Genomic DNA, 25,715 nt, shown 5'->3' on the forward strand with positions numbered 1-25,715 from the left:
GGATGCTGATTGCCAGAGATATGGCCAAAAATGACAGCACCCTGATGTGCAAGCTGGCACCCCAAAGGCTGGAAAATCCTCTCTTTCCTTGCATGGCATGCCATGGCAGTAGCTGTGGCAGGGTGGTGTGGACAGCTGGCATGGGATTATCTGGGGAAGAAGGGCGTCCCCAATGCCGTTTCCATGCCATCCCTGCTGTGGGACAGCAGGAACACGTCTGACAGCTCACCCTCACTCCAGGAGTCGTGCATGTGCTCAGGACACATCCCAGCTGCTCATCATTTCCAATCGTAGTGGGTCACCGGTTGTGCTTGTGTGCTCACACACACAAAGCACATGCAAGCAGGCAGCATAACTAGCACGCTATTTCCTCACTTGTAATGAAAAGTCCTTGCTGCCTTAGGCTCCTTAATCTGAAATTAAATTCTACATCAGCTGCATCTGATCGCAGAGCAAGGCATGGGGTGGCTGCGGAGCAAATCACAGCTCAGCACTCCAGACGTTTGCGCTCGCCCCTAACGCCCATGTCGTGTTGCCATCAGACACATTCCAGAAGTTCTCATTTTCTAGGCATGAAAACATTTTAACAATAAACAGAAATTCTTCCGATTACATGGTTATATTCGGCTGCTGAAAGCAGACTCTTATTAAGCTAAGCAGAGAGCAATTAATGTCATGTAGGGAGCAGTCTTCCACATGGCGAAAAGCTGGACTAATATATCTGTTCCTCCTCCAGCAGCTGGGGCCATGGGTTAAGGCTCCAAGTTTGCAAAAGCTTGTTAAGACCCTTGCTGTAAGCATATGAGCAGCTTCACTAAAATTGGAGCCTGGAGAAAAGCTGGCTGTAATGAGATCTGTGAAGGTCATTGAATTCAGTGGGGACAGTGTTTTACCTGTAGGTTTCAAATGATTTTACCTTCGTTTCACTCCTTTCCAACACTAGCAACCTGGATGGGTATTTCTTCATTGGCGTGCCAGACATTGAAATGACACAGAGTGGGAGATCAAACCTGATTGAGCTGGAAGATCTTTGAGAACCAAAACCTCCAAAGTTCTTTATTTCTACCCTTTTTCCAAAGGAGTCTTGAGGTTATTCTCATGTGTCCGGAGCACACTGCAGCTCCTAAAGAAAGAAAAAAAACAACATAATGAAGCAGCCACAAATTGCTTCACAATTATTTTTACCACCTAATTTGGTGCACGAGGCTGGAAGCTTGCTCTTTCCATACTGTAATCCTGCCACAAACTCAGGAACAGCCCGAAAGGCCACAGAACAGACGAGATACTCATTATCATCTCTCTCATGTTGCAGCTGTGACAGAGGCCCTGGAGAATTCGCCCAGCATGATATTTGCAAATGCCTGTTCACCTCTATATTAGCTCAATTAGAGAACTGCTGCTGAGGACGACATTCCTCCTACCGCCCTACTCCCATCCAGCAAGATGCAACTTTTATGGAACTCTCCATCCAGGCTTTCTGTCTGCCTGCTCATGGTACGCTTGGGACGTGGAGCAATGATCCCATCACAGCTCAGCCTAGAGTAACTCATGCTCAGCAAGCCAAAGGCTCAGGATGTTCCAGGATTTATAGATTTTTGCAGTGAATTATGGTGCTCATTGATGAGACAGGGAAGTTACAGTAAAACCACGAACTCCACAATGAAAGGGCTTTTATACGCTCTGTTGCAGTGGTGGTTATGGCTGCCAATTTTGCACAATTCACTTTCAAGCACAAGAGCAGCAGAAACTGGTTTAAGACGATCTCTGAATGATGAATGCTGACTTGAAAGATTTCCAGTACAACATAATTACCCTGCATTAATCTGCAATACACAATGGTCTATATGTATCTCAACAGGAATCTCAGTGGGGCTTCGTGGGCTCCGTTCCAAGCAACCTCCGCCGGGAGTCACGCTTAGAGTCCCACAGGCTGACATACAAATAGATCCCATATTCATTCCTGAATTATTTCTGTGCAGAATCAGATGCGAGAGATCCAGGGCCATATTCACTGGTGTGTGGCAGCACACAATAGTACTCAGCTGTAGTGAACACAGCCCGTTTTATTTTCTCTCCTTGGCCTGATGTATTTTGCTTTGGCTAATGTATGCTCACCTTAATCTTTAGTTGCCCAGAGACAGACAACTCTAATGAACTCCCTACAGCTTTAAACAAAGATATGTTTTCAGTAAGTGAGGTCGGGGAGGGCAGACTGAACCACTTGTCCTGAGCAAAGGCCAGCTTGAATGAAGAATTCATTTACTTATTCCCAGCTAAACACCACACACTTTGAGATTTCACCTAGCCCTCAAAATTAACCACAATCCTCTACAATGATTGTCCTTCTGCAAAGACCGTCCCAGTACTGTCGTTGAGTGGATAATGAAATACTCAGGTTCAACATTCACATCATCCTGATCAGCTTTTGAATATCTCAACATTTAGCAGGTATGGCATTTTTTTGTCACTGCTAGAGGCCCAGGTGCCCTGGCCGTGAGCAGAGGGGTAAATGCATTCAGGAAAAAAACCCCTTTTACTAATCAGTTATTGGTCCAGAGCTAAAACTGTCTCCAAAGCTCAGAGCTATTTGAAGCAGGGATTTTCACCTGGGCTCACTTCCAATCAGCATGATAGGTGTATTAGTTTCATACCAACGTGCTGCTCTTAGCCCTGGGGTCATGGCACACTGCTGCAGTGCACTTTGTGGGAAAGAGCCGGTGGGACACTGGGCAAATGAAAGCAGCCCTCGTCATAGCCAGCAAGTCCTCCTCCCAGAGCCAGTGTCTCCAGCCCATGGGACGGAGGGGGAATATTTTATTAATGTTATGAGCAACTCAGCTTCCCTATTTGGTTTTGCACTGCCAAATGCCTGGGGTGGAGGCAAAGGCAGCTGTGAAGGGACTGTTAAAAGGACTTGGAGGAGTAAAAACAACAGTAGAGAGAAGTGCACTGCAGATAGGCAGCTTCAAAGGCATGGAGATAACAATGGCTGGACACATCCCAGGTGAAGAGAGTTGTTCTTGCCAGAGCTAAACCTTGGATCAAAGGACACCTCAAATCTCCCAGACCCTGGAAGGCAGAGCAGGTTTGGGTGGGCGGTGGTGACGGTGGTGGCAAAAAGATATGGAGAGCAAAGGAGGATTCCCTTTGACATTGTCAGGACAGGCCATGAACAGAAGAGTTCATTACTCACAGCAAGCAATTAGCTGCCTGACACACAGCAAGAGAAGGTTAAGTTTCTGCAGAATGTGTAGGATCCATTTTTACCTCAGGAACCAAGGTTTATATGAGGATACAGCCTGTTGATTCCTCTCCACCCTCAAACTTTTGAACCAGCTTGCCAATTGTAAGCTCATTCAAAAGCGGGGTAGATGCCTCCAAGATAAAGCTCCTACTTATTTGTTTCTCACAGAAGAGACAAAGAAAAATTCATCACCTGCATGAAAAGGAGGGAAACCCAACTAGCACTTCTGAATAGGGAAAGAGAAGAGGAATGTCTCTACCTGTTCCCGTTGGCCCCTGGCTAGCTGGCAGATCAGCTCGCCATTATCTCCCACCCACCCAGGACACATAGGGCAGAATGATTATGAGCCATAGTGGTTTCTGAGTCATTTTTCATCAGTTGATGCCCTAGGCTTCAATGAAAAACCTTTTCCCAAGCTCAAAACCCACCAGATTCACAGCAGGGGTAACATAAGGGTGTTGGTACCCTGGGCTTGTGACTAGGTGAGAAAGGATGCCTGGGAGGGGAAAGGTCTGAACTGAAATTCCAGGCAACAGTACTAGAGGGGCCTCAAGGATGGTTCACCCCATAATGCGACAACAAACCATGTAAACTAACTAAATAAAATGCAGTGAGTAATGGATGAAGCTGAACTGTTTGGGTCCTGCAGCAGTCCTAGTACAGAAGGAACGGAGACTTGACGCCTCTTGTTGGAGCAAAAGGATGTTCTAGCAACTAGGACATTCACTTGTAGGTTAAGACATCCACGAGCAGCCTCTCTGCCACAGATTTCCTAGGTGGCCTTGTGCACGTTGCCTGCCCTCTGCCAGCTTCCCATCTGTCAAACCCCCCTACCGCAACATCATCAATAAATCACTGTAGTCCTTTCTGATTTGATCATACTTGAGGTCTTTGGGTTGTTTCTGTTAAGACAACAAAACTGGCAACGTAGATAGGTATACTGATACAATTGTACTTTTACCAAAAACAGGCAGCTGAAATCCAAGGACTCACATATCTCTTTTCCCACAGGTACCAGCCTCTTCCAGCCATCTCACAGCCCGCCGGAGTCTTTGCCTTGGCTTTTTTTCAGAGCTGTGGGGCCAATGTTCTTTCATCTGCATCCCTGGCTTCCTGATGCGTCTCCATATCTGCTTTCAGGGTTTTGTTTTAATTGTTCCTTCCTTATCAACCTCATCCCCAAAGGTCATATGTAACAGTGCCGTCACCAGAAATCTATTTAAATAAACACCTGGTGAAAGCCCTTCTTACATGCACATTACACATGGGGAGAGGTCAGGACCATCTCAAATACTCAGGTCGCTTGGGGAACAGTGGTTCCTTCCAGACCAGTTTTATAGGAAGCAACTGACACAATTTGAAAAAGCTCATTCTTTCAAAAGTTATCTTTTGAGAAGCTCATTTTTTTCAGGAACAAACCCTTCCTCAGGCTTGGAATATTAGCATTGTAAACCACAACAGCTGAGCATTTCTTGATTTTTACTCTGGCAGAGCGACCAGCCAGGAGGGAGAGAGCTCTTTCATGGCTAAGAGCCCGTCTTCCTATAATGCTTAATGTCAGAGATAAATACCCTGGGGTTCAGCCTAGTTTCTAACTCCTGGGTGTGGTGCCGAGAGCTGCAGCCCCACTGGGGATTTGCAAAAAGAGCAGCCGAGGCTCGCGTAAACCCCCATTTGCAGAGGACAGGTCTCCTTTCTAGACACTCTCACGGGCACAGCACGACCAGTGCCAAATCCCACTTCTCCTCAGATGCCAGAGAACCCCGTTAATGCAGCCGGGTTGTTTGCACAGACCAGCAGGAAGTAGCCTTTGGCCGGTGTGAGGAACTATTACCACTCCTCAAGGACTGTTTCAGTGTGGTTTCTGGCCTGTCTCCACTCTCCTTTTTGTTTAACATAATCTCCATCGGCACTTGCTTTCCATCCTGCCTCCAAGCACCGCAGCCAGCATTCACAGACAGGGTAATGGTCCTGTCAGCGGCTCAGCACAAGTCCCACCAACCCCATCTAGTCCCACTGAATTCAAAGGAGAGCAGCAAGATGCCATGCACACATGTTTTCAAATGTAGCTGCTCAGAATCATAGAATCATAGAATCATAGAATCATAGAATCATAGAATCATAGAATCATAGAATGGTTTGGGTTTAAAGGGACCTCATAGCTCATCCAGTTTCACACCTTCCACCAGACCAGGTTGCTCAGAGCTCCATCCAGCCTGGCCTTGAACACTGCCAGCAAGGGGGCATCCACAGCTTCTCTGGGCAACCTGGGCCAGGGCCTCCCCACCCTCAGAGTAAAGCCATTACCCCTTGTCCTATTACTCCATGCCCTTGTAATAAGTCTCTCTCCAGCTTTCTTGCAGGTCCCTTCAAGTACTGGAAGGTTGCTCTAAGGTCTCCCCAGAGCCTGCTCTTCTCCAGGCTGAACAGCCCCAATAATGCAAAACCTTTGGCAGGGCCACTTTTACTAACTCCTAAGCCAGGGGGGGAAAAAAAAAAAAAAAAAAAAAAAAAAGAATGCAGCTATTTTTGGCTTTGTTTGCAGAAGAATCAGTCTAAGTTTGACCCAGATAAAGCCTGGCCAAGTCTTGTGGGTCTTTTCCCAAGCCCACGGACCATCACCTTTGGGTGTCTAAATGCCATTTCTAGCTCCTGTATAACTCTCATCCTGCTATCAAAATAACACCCTCCAGACTGACTCACTTTAGCAGATATGTCCTTCTGGCTACGTGAGGATTCAATAGTCTGGCAGTGGACTTAGAAGACAGCCAGCACCAGATTCAGGTCCACCCGTGAACTTGCCCAAGACAGCATGGTGAAGCAGGGCAAGGAAGCAACAGATTTGGGCAGAGAGGGCTTGCTCAGCCAGCACATGCTCTCCCAAACATATTCCTGCTGAAGCTGGTCTCAGGAGTTAAAGGTAGCAGAATCTCCACTTTATTTTAAATTCTGACAGTACACCCAAATGCTGAGGTTTTGTCAGATCTCCAAAGACTTGTCTTCACTACTAGAAAGCAGTTATGTTTCTTTTTGCTGGAAGGTAACTAATGGCCAGCAGCTCTCCTGAGGTAAACAACATAGCCGAGACAGAGGACTCAAGTTATACTGTGGGTAAACTCTCCAAGGTCAATGCTGTGTTCCTACTTGAAGTTGACCTCTGCAAATTTATCTCACAGGGTGCTTCAGTTTTACTGTCTCATTTGTGTTCGTACCTCAGGATATTGGATGAGCACTGGTCCCCCTGGGGCTGAAAAAAAGATTTAAAAAATTTAGCAGTAAAGGCAAGACCAAACAATCCTCTTTAAGGGAAAATATCTCTACAGGGGCTAAACCAGCTGTTCTTTGTATAAATCGACTGACACAGATGTATATGCTTTTCCCTACTGGCAGAAAACAATGTAAACCAAAGAGACAAGCCTGCACCCTCTAGGAAATACTATCACCAGAAAAAGCATATCACTAGGAAAGTGTGTTTTGTTCGTACAAATCTACCAGTTCTTTCACAGCCAAACATGGAAGAGGAAACACTTATAATGCCAGCAAGTTAACAACATTTTACAGGATATATTCTGCTCCTGGTAAAAGCCCAAATTCAAAAACACAGCCCTGGATTCTGGGCCAATAGAATTAATTTTAAAATAGAAAAAAACAAAATGCTTGCTGTTTGCAAAAAATACATTATGCTTTGTTATGAGCAATTACACAAGGAGAGTAATTTCTTTATGAGGTCTGTCTCCAACACAAGACTGCTTAAAATCACTTCAGCATTAGACCTTGAAAGCCTACAGAGGGTGGAGAAGCGAACTAAATCACATTTTGCCCTCTGCCACACACACATAAACACCAAATGATACAACTAAAATCAGGGAATTGTTGGTTGCTTTCCAAAGCACTTGTGGAGACTTTGGCCTACCAATATTTTAAGACTGACCCAGAAAAAAATGGAGATGTCCAGCTGGTGCCCCAGGTTTTTGAAACACAAGTGGTGAGCTTTGGAAGAGCTTTCATGGATTTTCTCTACCACCATTGATCACATCTCTCCTTCCAACAAAACAAACAAACAAACTGTTTAGATATTAGTGTCTTTAACCTATTAGCTGTTTAATTTTCACCAAGATTTTTCTGACTTTAAAGAATGCGTCGACTTGAGCAAAAGAAGGAAGAGTCAAGGAGAGCACAGAACTCGCAGCAAAGTTTTCCCCTTCCTTGCCCTTTCTCGCGTGGTAAAACTATCCTTTTTCACAGACATTTTCATGCTACAGAGTGCTACAGACACAACATGAATCTCTGATGTAGGTGGGGCAGGAAGTTATATCATCTTCAGCTAATATAAATGCACATAAAATAACAGCAGTCTTTGTGGATTTACATAGCTGCATATCTACCCTCTGACCACCCGTGCCCTCCCCTCTCTTGGAAAATCCCCTAGGGCTTAAAATGTACATCATCAAGAAACAAAGACAGCACAAGCCCACTGTTTTAGCTTGCTTGTCATTTAAGGAATGAGGATACTTTCTTTAATAGGATGTTTGCTGGCTGTTTACTGAAGAAATTGTCTCTTGCTGGAAGTCTTTTTCAACTCTGCTGTGAGATCTGCTTTAAGGAGGCTGCTTAGTGCAATCAGAGCAACGTCAGGAAGGTCAGAAGAAATAGACTTTCCAAAGGGTTTTTTTTTTTACAGAGGAAGTTGCATTAACCTAGATATCTACTCATAAAATATATTTTCTGTTCCTAGGTTGTTTGACTTTAGGGGAACAATAAATTCCCAAGAGTTCTTAAAAAGATCAGTCATGCCTCTTTGTTTTAATGGCATATTTTGAAGTTTTGCCTCCAGAATATTGATAAGAATCAAAGTAACTTTTGATATATGGCGTTAGATATGCTCCAGGAATAAGATCCCTCTCAAGTTAGACTGTCTGCAGACAACTCAGACCACCCACTTTCAGCTTAAACACAGCCTGTTCAAAGTCTGCAGCGATGCAGATCAGAGCAGTAGCTGTCTGCTCAAACTGTGAGATCTTGGCATTCATCAGACATGTCCAGCGCACATCTGATAACACAGCTTAAACTGCCCAGGGCCACTGAAAGACAGGTGAGGGAGAGCTAGGAAATATCAAAGTTGGAAACAACCTAATCTTCAACTCGGCACACTACACATTTTAAATTTCACACGCATTCCACAAAATTCCCCAAGTCCCAAAAGCTTTAATCCAGTCACTTTGCAACATATGTGGGTTTTATTTAAAAATAAATTATTCAGTATTACTTTTCCTTGCTTGTATCCAGCTGGCGACATTTTCAGTCAGTTCTACAGGAGCCAACATAACCTCCTATTAGTTACGGTATTGTCCATTTGTCTACATCTTCAACTAATTTTCTGCAAAGCCTTTGGACAATGCACACAGCTGACTTAGGCAGTTAACCCATTGCTCTAGGGACTTCACACTGACACTACCAGGACTTTGGCCATGCATCTCCTAGACTCTTTGCCAATGATGTTTGGAGATGGGCACATCACCTGAACTGATCCAGTTGCCTACTCCAGCTAAGAGCTACCACTCAGCAGCTGATTTCAGGGAACTGGCTGTGGGGAAAACTCTGCTGCAAAGATAAAGCATTAAACTGATGTGAGAGAGACACCGCAAAGGGAAACAGGCAACTACAGCAGACAGAGTGATGGATACATCAGTGCTGAGGCTGGTAGTTGTCAGAAAACCCCTGGCACAGACAACTGAGAAATGTTTGATCAGGAATAGATAATACGCCAGAAATCCTTGCTAGACAGCTACATAAGACTACGACAGGCCTCCACCTTCAGTAATTGTTTGCCTTTCATCATCTCAGCAAGATGACAGTGAACTAGATATGGCACAGAGGAGAGTGACCAACAGGTTCTGGGGTACAGAAGCTGCTTAGTACCAGGAGACAGAGACACGGCCCTGTTAACCCCAGAAAAGGAGAAAAGGGAGTAACAAGCTCATGAATGACCCAAGGGAGATGAATGTGTAGGTTTTGCTCACTGCCCCACATATTGCAAAAGCTAAGGGTCAGCCCCTGAAATTATCAATGGCAGATAAAAGCAGCAGCAGCAACGAATAGCCCCCCCAAAAAAAGAGCTGCTTCACCAGATATCATGGGTTTAACTAATGGCTCCTCACCCCAGGCCACAGCGATGACTGGAAATTTGCTTTGCTTAAGCAATGTTTGAGCCATATTCACAGGGGAAAAGCCCCTCAAGGTCTGTTAAAGACAAAGATACCAACTTTGACCCGTGAAGTCTCTGCATTGCAGAGCAGTGAAAGAGTCTATGCGAGAGTTATCACTACATGCAAGTTTTGTCCTGCTACTTTTCCCCAGGAATCTGCTGCTGGCTATGGTTGGAGGTAAATCAAGGTGTACATTTTTACAGGTCCGTGTGCTGTTCACCCACCCCAACACAGCTGCTACACCTGCCTGCAGCTGGGATCCGTTCCTCCCAAGAGACCATTTCTGCACCCGCTGCACTCTATAGCTTTTACTTCTTCAGGTGATGGAGATGTTTTTCCTGTACTGCAGGTCACCAATGAGCTGGAAAGAGCTTTACTGTGCAGGTTTGCCTCTTGCCTGAGTGGGGATTTTCTGCAGGGAAGCAGCACGGTAATCTGGAGGTGGTTTTGGCACTTGCACATTTGTCATGTTTGAGAAAGGCAGGGAGAGATCTCAGAGGATTTAGGCATGATTGACACGACATGAGCATTTGAATTGATGCAGACACAAGCAGATGAGGCTGATGGTGTGTCGCTGAAAGGAGAGGGACTGCTGGGGCGTGCTGGGGGACTGAACAGAGACAGTGATGTGTGTGACAAGGTACAACAGCAGGTACAGGCAATGGGCTTTGTTTTGCCGTTTCAGGAGATGCCAAAAAACCTTATGAAGTCATGGTGAGTTATGTGTGGCCTTTGGTAAGAGAATGCCTCCTCCAAGGAAAGCGCACAGAGCTGTCTCCAGACCTGGACCTTGTGTCCTGAATCAGACAGGGCCAGAAAGACCAATCTACTTACCTCATACTCCTGCCCATCCTCCCAGAGTTTACGACATTTCTTGGGAGTCTGGGGAAGAGTGGAAACAAGTGGCTATTCCCCAGTTCCTTACTAATGTCCCATCACATGGCCTTCTCTAGTTTTCCAAGCAATGACTCTCCAGCTCTGTTGCTCCCTTCTGATTGCCCTTGCTCTGCAGGATCAATAGCCACCACAGGCCAATCTCATGGTGTGGACCCAGGACAACACGTACAACAAGATTATTTTGTACTATCCAGCAGGAGACATCATTATTCTGGGAAAAGCGGCGCTTTCCCAAGATAGTGATCCATCATGACGTTTTCCTTGCAATGCTTAACATGGTCAAGTGCAGGCTGGCTGGCAGCCCAGTGCCGGTTCAGTGTCTGCCTCCTTCAAAGCCTCCCAAGCAGGGAGCACACAGGATGGAGGATTCATCACATCTTTATTTGAAGGTCACCACGCATATCTGCAGCTCGCATGATGTGAAGCTCTTGTGTTTATGGGCCAAGCTGAGCTGAGACCCTGTAGATGAACATATGGAAAACCTGCGGAGTGCAAAAGGGAGATAAGGAGGCAAGCAGGCAGGAAAAATCTGAATTCCTAACTCCTAGTGGGGACAGCAAGAGGTCTGAGGTGCTATTGTGGAGTCACGTAGAGAAAAGTTGCCAGGGCTCAAACTTCTTAGAGCTGGAAGGAGAGAAAACACCACCTTCCAAAGTCAGTGCAGAGAGAAAAGGACATGTGGGCAGACTGGACATTAGGAAACACTTAATCATATGGTTTAGTTTTAGGTAGTCCTGTGAGGAGCAGGGAGTTGGGACTTGGTGATCCTTATGGCTCCCTTCCAACTTGAGATGTTCTATGCTTCTCTGAAGTGGGCTATCAGTAAGAGGAGAAAGATTCCACCCCAAACCCACCCCACACAGTAGAAAAAACCTGTAAGAGAGAAACCGAAAGTGTGTTCAGAAAAGACATCTCTCCTTTTTTGAATTCTCCTTTTAGTGGCCATCTCAGGAAGAGGCAGATGGGAGCTCCTGGGCACACACAGAGGTTGCTCAAAGCTGCTCTCCTGGAGCTATAGTCGACAGCACCAGGACGTCAGTGCTGAGATTCGTTTCAGTCAATTAGGGTAGGACTGCAGAGACATGGTGCAGGGCTGTGCATATGTACTTGTCTGAGTGCGGTGAAGACGTCTTTCCCCTTTCCTTCTTGTTGCCCAGTTCTTTGTCCATCTGTCTGGCAAGACCAGCAAGCCAAGTGAGCATGAAGTATAGGGATGCATTTACGCATCTCATGAGTATAGTGATGCATTTACGCATCACAACAGTATGGGGATGCTCTTATGCATCACATGCAGCTGTGTGCAGGGGGGTGCCACAGAGGGAGGGACAAGGCCATGGTGGTCATGGGGCTATCTCTCCCTGCTGCCATAACCTGCTTAAATGCCCCGCCTACGCTTGCAAGGAGAGTTTTTTTTGAGAAATGATTTTCACCCCCATTTCACATACTTCACCTTCTCTGCAAGCCATCTGCATATCACATCCCGGCTGCCCAGGGCTTCTTTTTCACCCCAACCGCTCCCTATGTGCTATGAAAAGCTGCATACTACATATGTAAATTTCAGGAGACATGCGGTGGTGTGCGGTGATGAAATGGCTTTTTCAAGAGGCCAACAGCAGCTCTGAGAGTTATTGCAGATCTAGCCCATTTATTTTCTACAGCTTTACATATTTTCAATAGCTGCTCAGCCACATCCTTACCTATAACACAGGGCTGCTTTGAGCAGTGCTTGGGGGAGGGAGGGGTTGCAAATCAAATGTTGTTTCTGAGGGAGTTCTCTTTGCTCCAGGGTACCCCAGCTTTCACTTACTTATAATAGGTTTTCTAAGAGGGTTTCCAGCTCTGTGCGGAAGGAGCTACAGAGTATGGCTATGAGGGGTTAATCATAGACTCATAGAATAGTTTGGGCTGGAAGGGACCTTTAAAGGTCACCTAGTCCAACCCCCCTGCAATAAACAGGGACATCTTCCACTAGATCAGGTTGCTCAGAGACCCATCCAGCCTGACCTTGAACGTTTCCAGGGATGGGGGCATTGACCACCTCGCTGGACAACCTGAGCCAGTGTTTCACCATCCTTGTTGTAAAAAAATTCTTCCTTATATCCAGTCTAAAGTACCCTCTTTCAGTTTAAAACCATTAACCCTTGTCCTACTGCAACAGGCCTTGCCACACAGCCTGTCCCTGTCTTTCTTATAAGCCCCCTTTAAGTACTGAAATGCCACAATAAAGTCTTCCTGGAGCCTTCTCTTCTCCGGGCTGAACAGCCCCAACTCTCTCAGCCTTTCCTCACAGCAGAGGGGTTCCAGCCCTCGGATCATTGTTGTGGCTTCCTCTGGCCCCACTCCAACAGGTCCATGTCTGATCTGTACCTCTGACAGCTGGCACACACTGCCAGTGCTGAAGACATCTGTCCATCCATCCATCCATCCATCCATCCATCCATCCATCCATCCATCCATCCATCCACCCATCCATGCATCTATCCATGCATCTATCCATCCCTAACCCAGTAAAGCACGACAAGCCTCAGCCACGAGACACTGGGGACTGACTGGGGCTGGAGGGCTCCAGGCTGCCACCAGGAGCTGAGGACCTCACCCAGCAAAGGACGGGCTGTGGGACCATGACAGCACCTGGGGACCCAAAGGGGAAAGGCCTCCTCAGGGTCCTGCCCCCTGATTTCCCTGCTCTGTCCTATGACACCATCCAAGAGGCTCCTTCCCTGCTTTATCTTAGGTCTTACAAATGTTCACAAGCATGTGCAGGATCCTGTCCCAGCTGCTGGAGCACAGTGAACATTGCTTTTTGTCAGGGGAGAAATGTTTCTGGCCCCCTGCATTCTGGAGAAAAAAAAAACGTAAACCCATTAAAAACTGAACCTGTCGAAACAGGGTCTGGCTGCACTCAAGAGTGTAGAGAAGGACACAAAAAGCAAAAAAAAAACCACCTTCTGCAATATTTGACACTTATCTTTTACCCATTTGACCCCAGCAAACTCCCTAGTTTTGGGAGTTATTTTTCACAGGCAGCAAGCCTGCCAGCCTGGATATTGGCTTGAATTAACAGGTGACCAGCAACAAGGTGGAGGGACCTCAGGGTAAGAGCAGGAGTCCCATGAGCTGTGCCAGCTCCAGCAGTGACTCCCAGGGTACAGACGTTGCACAGAGGGGTTTGCTGACGGCATGTGGAGAGAAATCCCCTTCCTGGCCCAGAGGTACCTGTCACTTCACAGATGCTCAAAGCCCACGTACAACTCCGACCCCATTGCACACCCCACCCTCTGTTATGCCAGCGTCTCCTCCGCTCTTCAACTTTTTGTCCTCCCCGGTACAGAGCAACGGTGATCATTGTTGGAAGATGTAATTGCTGTTTTTCCATAGGAGGCCGCTGCAGAAAATATCTCTGTATTGGGTTTTTGGGTCGTGCTGGAATTGCATAAAGATCCAGCACTAATATTAAGCAAATAATTAAATATGAAAATGAGATTTTAAAAACGCTACTGTTGATCTTACATAATGGAAAGCAGTTTCCATGTTCTAGTGAAAAAGAAAGAAATCCAAATTAGACAGCCCCTTATTAAAAACCCTCCACTCTATTACTTGGTCTAGTGAAATTCCCAAGTGCGATTTTTATTCTGCTGTCTTAAATGATTGTCTCCTTTTAATCATCAGCAAGAAAATTAACCTGCTGAACAAAGACACTTTCAGCATTTTGATATTCAGTCACATAATAAAAGACAAACTTATGCTAAAACATCAAAATTGCTGCAAAACCGAAGGAGAGACAAAGACATTCCAGGGGGAAAAAACCTCTTTCTCTGAAGTGCAGAAATGCACTAAACTTCCCTGAATTCCCACCCGCACTTGTCATGTCCCATCCCCACCTTAAGCAGAAGACTAATTTATCACTGCATCTCTTCATTACTTTATTAGCCGTAAACACAGCAAGGGCCCACGCCTATAAAAAACATATTTAAGGGGGTAATTAAAGCAGAATAATTGACCAGCTTGAGGCTGCAGGAGGGAACAGAGTGCCAGTCTGGTATTTTTTTTAATACAAGAGCTCACCCAGAGTACTGTGGCAATGAAGGCAACGGTGGGGTTCGGAGGGGGTTGCAGGGAAAGGGAGGGCTTGGTGCAAAATTACCGCAGAGCGTGAGCTGAATTCAGGTGCTTGCTGGAAGCACAAGCTCTTTAATCTTACCATGCCCGGCTATGAAGGTCCCCGGAGAGGTGAGGTGGCTGTAGTTTAATCAGAGTCATCTATTTGTTCTCCAGTGCAAGGACTCCCTTCTCTCACACGTTTGAGCAAGGTCATTGTTCGGTGCTGGTAATGCATGAACGCGCCGCGGCTCCATCAGATTGCTCATTAGTATTCTGTACGTTACACGGGCTGAATTTGCCATTTCATTTAGAAGGCTGCTGTTTGCATTTTTCTTCCATATCATAGGCCTCATCAGAAGAAACAGGTGCTACTGGGAAAGATCCAATAGGCATTTATACATATTTACAGCAAATACTGGACACAGCTTTTTGCTTAAATTCTGAATATTCAATGACCAGCTCATTCTATGCATTACAAGAGACAGAATGGCTAATTTGGAATTAATGCTGCAAATATTTGCAGAAAATTAGGGGTAAAAATCACAGCAGAAAAAGAATCCTGCTGTATGCCAGGGTTGGAGAGAACAGCCCAGAGACACATCAGACCAGAGGCAGCCTGGACCTGGTGCAGGGTCCAGTTCAGCAGGATACTGGGCTGCGCCTTGCGATGCAAAGCACCACCGTTCTGCGGTGACAGGTCTGCGTTAGTCCCCTGGGTAAACCCAATGCCTTACCATCGTTTATTCCAAATGCCTGATGAATTAGGGCACTAACGAGTTAATGCTTTTATGCATTAAGTCCAGTGCTGTCCAGAGCAGACCCTAAGCAGGTACTTTCCTTCTGCCATGTCTTCTGTGGGAGCACCCATGCTTCCTCAAGGCTCCGCTTCCACAAAACACCTTTTGCAGGTAATTCAGTGTCAGCACAAAAACATACTTTAAGGGATTGCTGAGTCCAAGTGGATCAGCCCTGCACCTGCTCCAAATTACCCCAAAACTGACGGACTGACCCATTCGCTGTCTTTTGTGTTGCTGCCAGGACAATCAGCAGGAAGACTCATTCCCAGCCTGGCACGAGCAGAGGACTCATTGAGACCTTTCTGCTCCACAAACCCAAGGCACAGACACAGCTACCACAGTGGCTGAGAAAACCCACACTGATTTCTGCAGTGCATGATCTAGCCACTTTTTTTTTTCCTCTTTTTTTCTTAAATAATTAGGGAGGTTCTTTTTGCCGATATCTATTTCTACGTCTAATTCATTACAAACCCCATCCTGTGCCATTGATGGTGTCAGCCATTTTTGCTTTTAATTGCTTATTCTGAGCATTAATGTATGCCTGTGTTCTTATGGAGGCTGTTAAACGGAACTCTTTAAGTTCCCAGGCTCTCGTAATAGCACAGAAAACATCGTTCTTCACACCAGGTAGACTGGTGCTACAATTATGCATTGACTGGCTTGGCTTTAAGATTATAACGCTTCCTGGTATTTGAAATATTCAGTTTAAAAAAAAAAAAAAAAGTAAATAAATAAAAAATCTGGCCCCACCAGGAAACAGAGCGAGAAAAAGTCCCAGAGCCGCTGAGTGCTCCTTACAAAGAACTGCCTTAAAATCCTTCCACGAAAAAAAGAAAATAAAGGAAACTCGGCTAATAACACTTTTCCACATAAATAATGTAGATTGTAACTGGCCTTTGCAGAAGCCTGTGCACAACAGAGGTCTCTTTGTAAGGCCGAGCACTGATTACATGCTGCTGAGCACTTTCATGATGATAGCTTTTCATACTACGGCATCTCAAGTGCACTTAAAATTAATAAGCCAGGCTGCCTCCTCCTGGGCTGCACCATCCCAGCAGACGTGCCCTGAGATGGATGCAACCCTGGCAGATGTCAAGTAAAAGGACCATGGGCCTTTCCCAGAGACATCTGCAGGGCTGACAGGCTGCACGAGCTCAGGTCCCTGTGATGTTCGTCTCTGTCCTTATACAATAATAAATGGATTAGACAGCACGTCTACCTGCAATGGCAGGAGACAGGATTTGGTGACCCCTGAGGTTGCTCCTGGTCCCATTCCTTAATGAAGCAGTGAGATAAGCCCTAATGTATACATATCTTTGCCAGAGAAGATTGCTGTTAAAGCCTCTTGCAAAGGTTTTAATCCCAGAGGTGGCTCTGCCGGGGCCATGGGCAGCCCTGCTGTGCAGAGCTGCTGTCAGGCCAGCCCGGGCAGGCTGTTTTGCCAGGCAGCAGAGATTTTTTGACAAGATTCTCCTTCCAAAAAAGTCAGTATCCTCCTGTTCTCCCTTCTCCCCATATAACACATGAAAAAATAATTGTTTTTTTCCAGTTCCCAATGGGAAGATCTGGATGCAAAGTGGCACTTTCTCAGCCCTGGTGGAAGCCAGAGCCAGGAGCAAGACTAACCTGTGCAAACCTCTTCTGCTGCATTATCCAGCTTCATCACCCAGTATTTGGAGTGATGGGGACTCCCTAGGTTCTTGTGTGAGTTAAGCACAGCTGGCATACCTTAGCGATGCAAGGAGGTTTGTGCCTGCATCCGCTCCTAGCAGGAGCTGTTTTCCTGATCTCTGAACCTGTGATGCTCAGCTTTAGGTATCAGCCTCTCTGAGGGATCTTGGACCTCTTGGCTGACTGCACAAGGTGGCAAAGAGCATGCCTCCTTTTAAGCACGTAAGAAATCCAAGGAAGACCAAGTTTCATATCCCAAATGGGAAGCAGAATGCCTAGATCAGAAGTTCGGGGCTGAAAGGCACCCAAGGGTCCAAGCTCAAGTGCTTGGCACACAGCTGCATTTGGAAGTGGAAAAAATGAAAATGCTAATGTTTTTCCTTAGCGAGAAATCCTTGGCAGAAATCGTTGCAGTCTGCAAGCAGAGACTGATCAGACCCTTAGAAGCATGTTGAATTGATAGGTTATTGCTGTGAAGAAACTCCAAAGCTAAAAGCTGGGAATAGCTCACTTTTAAATGCGAGCACGAACCTTGAAATTAAGCACACTAATGCTTCGCTGAGAAAACCGCCACAAAAGAGCTCTATTTTCTGACAGCCGACATCCCAAATTAAACAGCTTCCACGTGTGTCAATAAAAAGCATTGGCTTCATTATTTGCAGTCCCCCAGTGACAATTTCTAGCCCCCTTTGGTAAATGTAATTATGGTTGCAGACAGACCCCTGCACCATCGGCAAATTGACTAATAAATGCTCTTTGCCGGGAAAGTGAACTGGGAGGGACAGGACATTCGTGATGCTGCAGGCAGCTTTGCAAGAGCTGGAGATCTGGGCAGCCCCTCCCAGAGTCCCATCATCTGCACAGGTTGGGAGAGACCACTGGATCTGCACAGGGCGCTGGGTGAAACCAAACTCTGTCTGATATGTAAACACAAAGTCCACCGCACCAGCAGGAAGAGGCTCTGGGTTTCCCGGTTCCAGTTCTCCCTCCTGTTCACTCTCGGTTTTCTACTGCTCTTCCCAAGTGGTCTTCAGGTCCTTTCCTCACTTTGTTCACAGCTTGCTTAGCTCTAGACATAACTCTTTCTTTTTCGTTCTCCATCAATGTGAAGCTTATTGGTGGAGAACTGTGGAAACTGCAGGTGAGTTGTTCCCAGCATGGTGCAGCTGTGAGCACGTGTGGGAAACTCTATGCTGATCCCAAATGGATCCTCTTGAGGAAACCAAAGGTCTCACCCACAGCTTGTGGCTCTTCTGGTGGGGCCCAGGACAGGACCTTTAGCTCTGGTGAACACCAGCAGCAAGACACAGACCATGCACAGAGGGACATGCTGTATTCACCCATCTCAGAAATGGCATGTCCCTTTTTCCTGCCCACCCACTGGCACATAATTTTGTTCTTGCACAGCATTGTGCAGTATCTTCTGAATGAAACATGCTGGACAGGAGACAAGGAGTATATAATTTTGGCCCAGTAGAGCTGGCAAGCCTTTCGCCTTATGTTATAAACTGATACTGTGTTAAATGAACCCTCACTTGGGCCTCCCTCCCTTCAAACCGTCCCGCACTCAGTAAATCTACCTGAACTGTGAGCAAGAAAGAAAAAGCCTTGATTTAAAAAACGCTAATTGCTAAGCAGTTGATTTGGGCTGCTAACTGATCAGCAGAGCCATCGTTAACCCGGGTACCTGGCAATGACAGCAGACCATCCGTGCCTGACATGCACTGTCGCTGCAGGGTGGGAAAAGGCACAAGAAAAGCAGTGGGGCTGACTCTGACCCCACGGTCTCTGCTGGCCCAGGGCTGCTTCCAAATTCCACTTGCATAACTAACAGCAAAAGCAGGCCCGACATTTTCTGTGGAAAAACTGTCTTTGCATTGAAAAATTACCTGCTAAACTCTGCTTTCCAGTAAATGCCAGACTGCTTTTTGTTCACTCCACCACTACAGCTTTTCTTAGTGTATTATTTATGTCTCCTTTCAGAGTTTCCCACCTGCACCATCTCTATCAATGAGCATGAAATTAAAATCAATAGCAGCTGTCCTGCCGGTCAAATGGCACAGCAGCAGCTCTGATGTTAGATCCCAGCCAGGAACTGGTGGACGATCCTGCTGAGAAAACAGGACCATTTTGTGCATGCTTGGTGGTTAACTCCAGCTCACTCTTCTGCAGACTAGGGGATTTCGGGGGCTTGATGTGTAGGGAGGAGGGAGCAGCTGATGTATAGGGACATGGGGAGCTGGTCACACATCTGGGAGGCTGCAAGGAGCATCACAGCCAGGAGGTTCTAACTGTCCCTTTACCCCAATGCGCCTCTGGTTCACCCCTTTCTAGCAGAGAGGTATTCTTCCAAACTGTCAGCAACAGGAATTTCTACAGGAAAAAAATCCGGTGATTCATTGCCCCATTTACAAGTTCTTCCTCAGCTCCAGGATTTGGAGTGAGCCAGTGTTGCATCCTATGGATCAGTTCGCTACGGCACAGGGAGGCTGGATCTCAAGGTACACGGCTAAGCCTGTGTGAAACTCCAGTTCAACTTTGCAGAAGGGTTTGCGCTGTCTCTTTGTTCAAAAACATTTGTGTACTGCCTAGAAAGAGTGATCTTGAGTCTTCAAAAACTGTGATAATTGGGGGTGCACATCTTGTAGAGTGAGAAAGAGCAGAAGATAAATTTGGCTCCTATTGCTAACAGAGACACTTGGAGCAGGCATTAGGTACCTCTGGTGTCTCCAAGGCAGTATCCAACTCATCACCTTCAGGAAGAAGGCAAGATTTTGGCTCTCTGTGCATTGAAATTTTAGGTCAATCTGTTCCCCGCCAGCTTCACCTCTTCTCCCTTGGTTGTGTATTTATAGAGAAATTGAGTGCAGATCGGTTGGTCTGCAGAACAGCTATGAATGTCTCAGGAGCCACAGCCTGAACCAAGCATGAGGATGAATTAATCACAGCAAAACACAAAGGAGGCCATGGGACTATTAAGGAGGCCCAAACTACAACGAGCCCCTCTTTGCAGCTACACTTTGCCCTTTTTCCACCAGTTTCATCTCCCTGTGCACCACTTCGCCTCCGTCCCTGTGGCAACAGCCTCACGATTCAGCAGGAAGGAGCGCAGCCCAGCTCAGACAGGAAGCAGCTTGCTAAAACCTGGCATCTCCTCTGTCAATCACATTTCTTGCTAAACACTGTCCGGTTGCTCTGAAAACACAGTAGAAGTAGCATGATTTCTGGTGGCTGCCAGGTTTTCCCCATCTTCACACCTCACCCCCAGCTGACAAGGACTTAGAATCATAGAATCATAGAATGGTTTGGGTTGGAAGGGACCTTAAACATCATCTGGTTCCAACCCCCCTGCCATGAGCAGGGACATCTTCCACCAGACCAGGTTGCTCAGAGCTCCATCCAACCTGGCCTTGAACACTTCCAGGGAGGGGGCAGCCACAGCTTCTCCAGGCAACCTGGGCCAGTGTTTCACCACCCTCATGGAGAAGGATTTCTTCCTAATATCTAATCTAAATCTGCCCTCTTTTAGTTTAGAGCTGTTCCCCCTTGTCCTATCCCTACACCCCCTTGTGAAGAGCCCCTCTCCATCCTTCCTGTAGGCCCCTTCAGGCACTGGCAGCTGCTCTAAGGTCACCCTGGAGCCTTCTCTTCTTCAGGCTGAACAGCCCCAACTCTCTTAGCCTGTCCTCATAGGAGAGGTACTCCAGCCCTCTGATCATCTTCGTGGCCTCCTCTGGACCTACTCCAACATTTGCTGACTTGCCCCCAGGAGATGGCAGCTCACCATGTTTGTTGATGCTTGGTTGTGCACATGGACTGGAAGGGCACCAAACTTGCACAGGTCCCAGCAAAAGAGTTGTAGAGCTGGAAAGAAAATTAGGAGACAGTATGTGAGAGGGGCTGGAAGTGCCCAATGCTCAGCTGCGGGCAGGAGCCTTTACACTAGACCAGCAGCCCTGAGAACCCTTTGGGACAGTGCAGAGGCTCTGCCCCACACCTAGCATGGAGAAATGTGGTGGAAAACGGAAAACAGAAAGCACAGAAAAGCTGAGATTGCATTAAATCATAGCTGAATCCAAATTACTCCTCCGCAACAGAAAGGACTGTTGAGAGCCATGGTAGCCCATGGCTCCTGAACTGCACCCTTCACTCTGAAGGAGGTTGCACGTGTCGCTTGTCTCCTGTGTATGTAAATCTTTATGTGTCTCACTGAGTTATAGGGCTGGAAGGAAACGGGGCAGCTCCAGGACTCTCTGCCAGGTCCTACCCCCAAGGCAGGAACCAAAGCTGCAAGTGTGGGGCCCAGGAGGGTTCCTATGTGCAAATTCAAGAGCTCTGCAAGCATCCAAACGGAAAAACTTCCCACATTATGAAAGGGAAGCACTGGCATACAGCTGGGCTCAGGCAGGAGAGACATAGCCCATGGACACCTGATGCTGAAGGGACATCCTTCCTCTAGCAGTAATTTAGAGCACTAGTAATTGGTATACCAGACGTTATCCTCCTTCTCCTCCTCACACTTACTAGCAGTGAAATGTAGAAAAGCCTGGACAAAACCTCAAATTCAAGCAGGATATACTGGCCTGAAAACCATCCACCAGGGTTTAAAGGCAATGGCCTGACAGGCTGTATTGATGGGATGGCTGGGGGGAAAATCTCACTGTGGGAGGAAATTAAACCAACACCTCTGAAAAGGGCAAGGAAAGTATCCAGAAAGAGCCATGCACAAAACATGAGACAGTAACAGAGGTTTTCAGGAGATGCATTCCCCACGTCACCCACATGTGCTCCTGGTGCTGAAGCTGGGTGCACAAGACTCCTGGGATGCCCATAAAAGCAGCATCCATCCTCTGTCTCTAACTCAGAGATCTAATCTAGCAATGGCAGGCTCAGGATTTTGTGACTTGTAAGGCATAAGCATCCCCCCAAGAATTTTTAAAATAATGTAAAACGCCTGATGTCTTATAAAGCAAATGAATAGTACAGCTGGGATCTGTTTCTCATTCTTTGTACAACGTACTTCTGCACTTTGCTGTTCCAACCTTTAAAATAAATCTGTGCTATATTTGCAAGTATCCCTCTACCATCATAAGGCAGGGAGAGAGGGAAGACTTGCAACAAAAACTCAAAACTTCCACAGAAAACACACCTTCCTAAGCACTAGAGCTCAGCGTGAGAGGCGGCAGCTCCGCAGTTTGCAGGAGCAGCGAGCAGAGACAGAAGCAGAAAACACTGAGAACACGGTAAGCCTTCTGCTGGGCTGGCCCACGGCAAAGCGCAGCCCGAGTCCAGCTGCGACTGCACTCAGAGCTGCTGGGTCAGTGGCACCCACTGGCCCCGATGCAAAGCTCCAAGGGGGTTTGGGTATACACAGAGGAGCCCTGCAGGTACCTGCTGCGGTCCTGCCTTTAAGGCCAAGCCAGACGTTCCGGTGGCAGTGCCTGGCTGGTTCCTGAGTGCTGACAAACTCCCCAAACCACACATCCGAAGCAGGGTCTCCCCACCTCCTCAGCAGTGCCCAGCAGCAGATTGCACCAGCCTGGCTCTGGGCACTGGCTCTTGTACCCGTCCTTGGAAGGATGGGGCAGAGCCTGGCCAGGAGCAGGAGGGATGCTGCAAAATGCTGTGACAAATGTGCAGAGCTCCTGCAGAGGCTTGGTGGTAGCAGTGAAAGGAGCTTTGGCTTCAGGGTGAGCAGGACCAGGATTTCGTCCCCCTGAGGAAATAATTCTGTTTAACTTCTGAATTCCAAGCTAAAGCAGCCCAGGCAGAGATTTGTGGCCCAGGACGGGACGTGGGGAGGTTTGTGTGCAGACTCCAGCCAGTCTGCAGAGCAACTTTCTGGAAAAACAGTTCGTTACAAGAAGGTGCTTTGTTTCAAACTTCCAGTTTGATCCATTGGCCTCCTCACTCATGTAAGGCTAGGAGTTTTGACATCTCCTTTGCCCAGCAGAAACCCTGTGATTTAACAAGACAGAAAATACATCCTTCTTTCTCGCTTTCGTCCTACAAACTGAGACTCTGCAAGCCGACGGGAGCAGCTACCAGCAGTGCCGGGACTCTAGGTTTGCCTCTGTCTTGTGCCAGTATTTCTGACCAGAGTACCCACAAGAGACTCAAAATCTGGAACCAAGTGTGGCCAGTCTGGCCTGGCAGGAGCTGAACATTAGCTCAGTCCTTAAAGTTGCTTATACAAATACAGGAAAAACCTAGTTGAAGAGTAGGAAACAGCAAGGATCTGCTTCTTCAGCTCTCTCTGCTCCTGGAGCAGTGTCAAGCTATCTGCAGCAAGTGGCGAGCAGGCTGCAGCACCACTTAATCTAGGGACATATTTATGTGAGTGTTTCCTCACCCCGCTGCCGGCCAGCCGGCTCTTGTGGTTCCTGTAAAAATGACTTGTGCTGCAAAGAAGCGGCTGTATCCTCAGCAGCTTTAACCATTTCCATGCCGGCTGCCCTGAGCGCAAATTGCAGCCTGCACTCCGCATCCAGCCCTCCTCAGCAGGAGAGGGTGAAAGAGGTAATAAACCAGCATGTGATGGACATTAGGTCTGTCAGTAAGCTCTCAGCTCCCCCGAGGATGAGAGGAGGAGAAAAACATAGATCAGGGAGAACACCTATCTTGTCAGGACAATTTTTTCAAGCCTCGAGGTGGGGATTTAATGGCTAGGTTGTATAACTTGGACTGCAGCTCAAGCTTTCCCCTGATGGCTTTGGTTTTCTGGCTTCAGCCCCTGTTCCTCAGCTCCCAGTCTGTTTCCAGCTTCTGCAGACCTGGGGTAAGGTATACAGGGGAAGTTCCTACTCCACTACATCACCCCAAATGTTTATTCCTGGAGCAAACTCATGAGTGCCTCCCTGACTCTTGGGCAGTGGAGGCCAATGTCAAGAGCAGATCATAAGCCGTGGTCTCGGGAGAGCCCTGGGAAGGCAGCAGGGTGGACAACAGTTAGGTGGGAACATAACAGTGACATAGCAAGCTACGTTGCACAGCTGGTAAAGAAATTATAAATCAGGGATAAAATATGAAGCACGCATGAATGCAGATCCTGCTGCCAATAATTTCCCCTCTTGGCTCAATTACCATTGCTCTTTTTGCAGCTGCACACATGCAGTCATTACAGAGCATTTTGGCTAAACATATTTTGTCTTCTTTTTATGTCTGCCAGCTGAATCAAAGCTCTCCATGCAAGTAGTGTGCACCATGACACAATCCATGACACTTTCCTAGGGAGTTCTGGATCCCATAAAGCAATAAATTGATTACAGTATGGAAAGACATGCAAGATCTTCATCTTTCTTCAATGGAACAGAGACACAAGTGGTGTCCTCATGAAAAGCTTCATCTCTTTCTTTCAAAGGAAAAGCACTGCCTCTCAGCAGGAATAAACTGAGTTATGTCTAATGTGATGAACCAGAGTCATCAATAAAAACTACTTTCCCTCTGCGATAACTTTCTGGCAGTTATCTGAGCACACACTTTGCACCTTGTTTCCTCGTGAGAGATGTGCCACGCACCAGGTCATGCCACAGGGTTGCATGCTTCTGGTCCCATCCATCAGATGCAGCATGTCAGGTCGGGAGGGCATCACAAAGGCAATTTTCTGCCCCCAAAACCCAAATGTAGGAGGGAGATTGTAGCACAAGAAATGATTACAGTGAACATAGCCATCAGAACACAGACCAGTCTAACCCATGTCACTTCTCCAACAGTGACCAAGAGGGCACGTCTAGGAAAGAGTCTATGCTTAGGGAATCAATTAGTGATACTTCTCCAGCTTCCAGCCATTTTCAGCACAGGGGCTTCCCAAGACAGATGTGGTTCCTGTGCAGTTAGCAACCCTAAGTGGATTTCTCTTGCATGAACTTGTTTGCTGTTCCCTGGAGCCCCTGTCAATATTTTAGCATCTGCATCCACACTTGGTCAAGGGGCTCTGGCTGTCCCACAGGCAACAACCTGTCATGGGAAGGCACACCTCCTTTTGTTTTCTCTGAGGTTCTCCTAGCTTCCTCAGATGCCTCCTACTTGTAGCAGAAAAGAGTGAAAAGCCAGTTCCAGTCCATCCTGGCAATGCCAATATTTTATAAACATTTAAGGAGCAGCGTGGCATGGCACACACGGCACTCATGAGGTTTATGGTTCAAGCTCTTCCTTCTCCTAATAAGTCTTCCAAAGTAGATGTCCTAAAATGCCCATGTAACAGAGCTAGAAGACATAATTGTCCTGACACTGAGAAAAACATTTGTAAGCCTAATCCTAATTGCTCCTTGACCTCTGTCATATTTTGTCATGGGAAGGCTTGCTGGTTTAGAGTTTCCTCAGGTAAAACCATGCCAAATTTCTGGTGAATTAATGTCAACTCATGTTAAGGCCTTCCCAAAGGAACTTGTCCATTGCCAGCAATAAATCTCAAATAATCGAAGAATTCAGGCAAAATCTTAGTGCATCTACCCCTGAGAAACCAGGCTGCTTGCAATCGTTTCAAACAGAAACCTCCTAAATTGCCCAGGCAGTTTTGAAGCAAACTTTGGCCTTGACACTCAAATATCAGGCATAGTTGGTGACTGGGTAGAGGACCATGGATTTAAACACATGAAAACCCTCCAGGCTGAAAATCAGTATAAATCCAAAGCAAAATGATTCCCCACAGAGATCTGCAGCAGTCAGTGCATGATAAGTGACCCTCCATCACTTTTTCCACACAAGCTGGTATGAGTTGTGGGACACCTCACAAATGAGACTCTGAGAGCAACACAGAATCACAGAATGGTAGGGGTTGGAAGAAATCTCTGTGGATTA

Source organism: Opisthocomus hoazin, chromosome 7 (assembly GCF_030867145.1).
Source record: "Opisthocomus hoazin isolate bOpiHoa1 chromosome 7, bOpiHoa1.hap1, whole genome shotgun sequence".
In the NCBI taxonomy this organism is placed as follows: Eukaryota; Metazoa; Chordata; class Aves; order Opisthocomiformes; family Opisthocomidae; genus Opisthocomus; species Opisthocomus hoazin.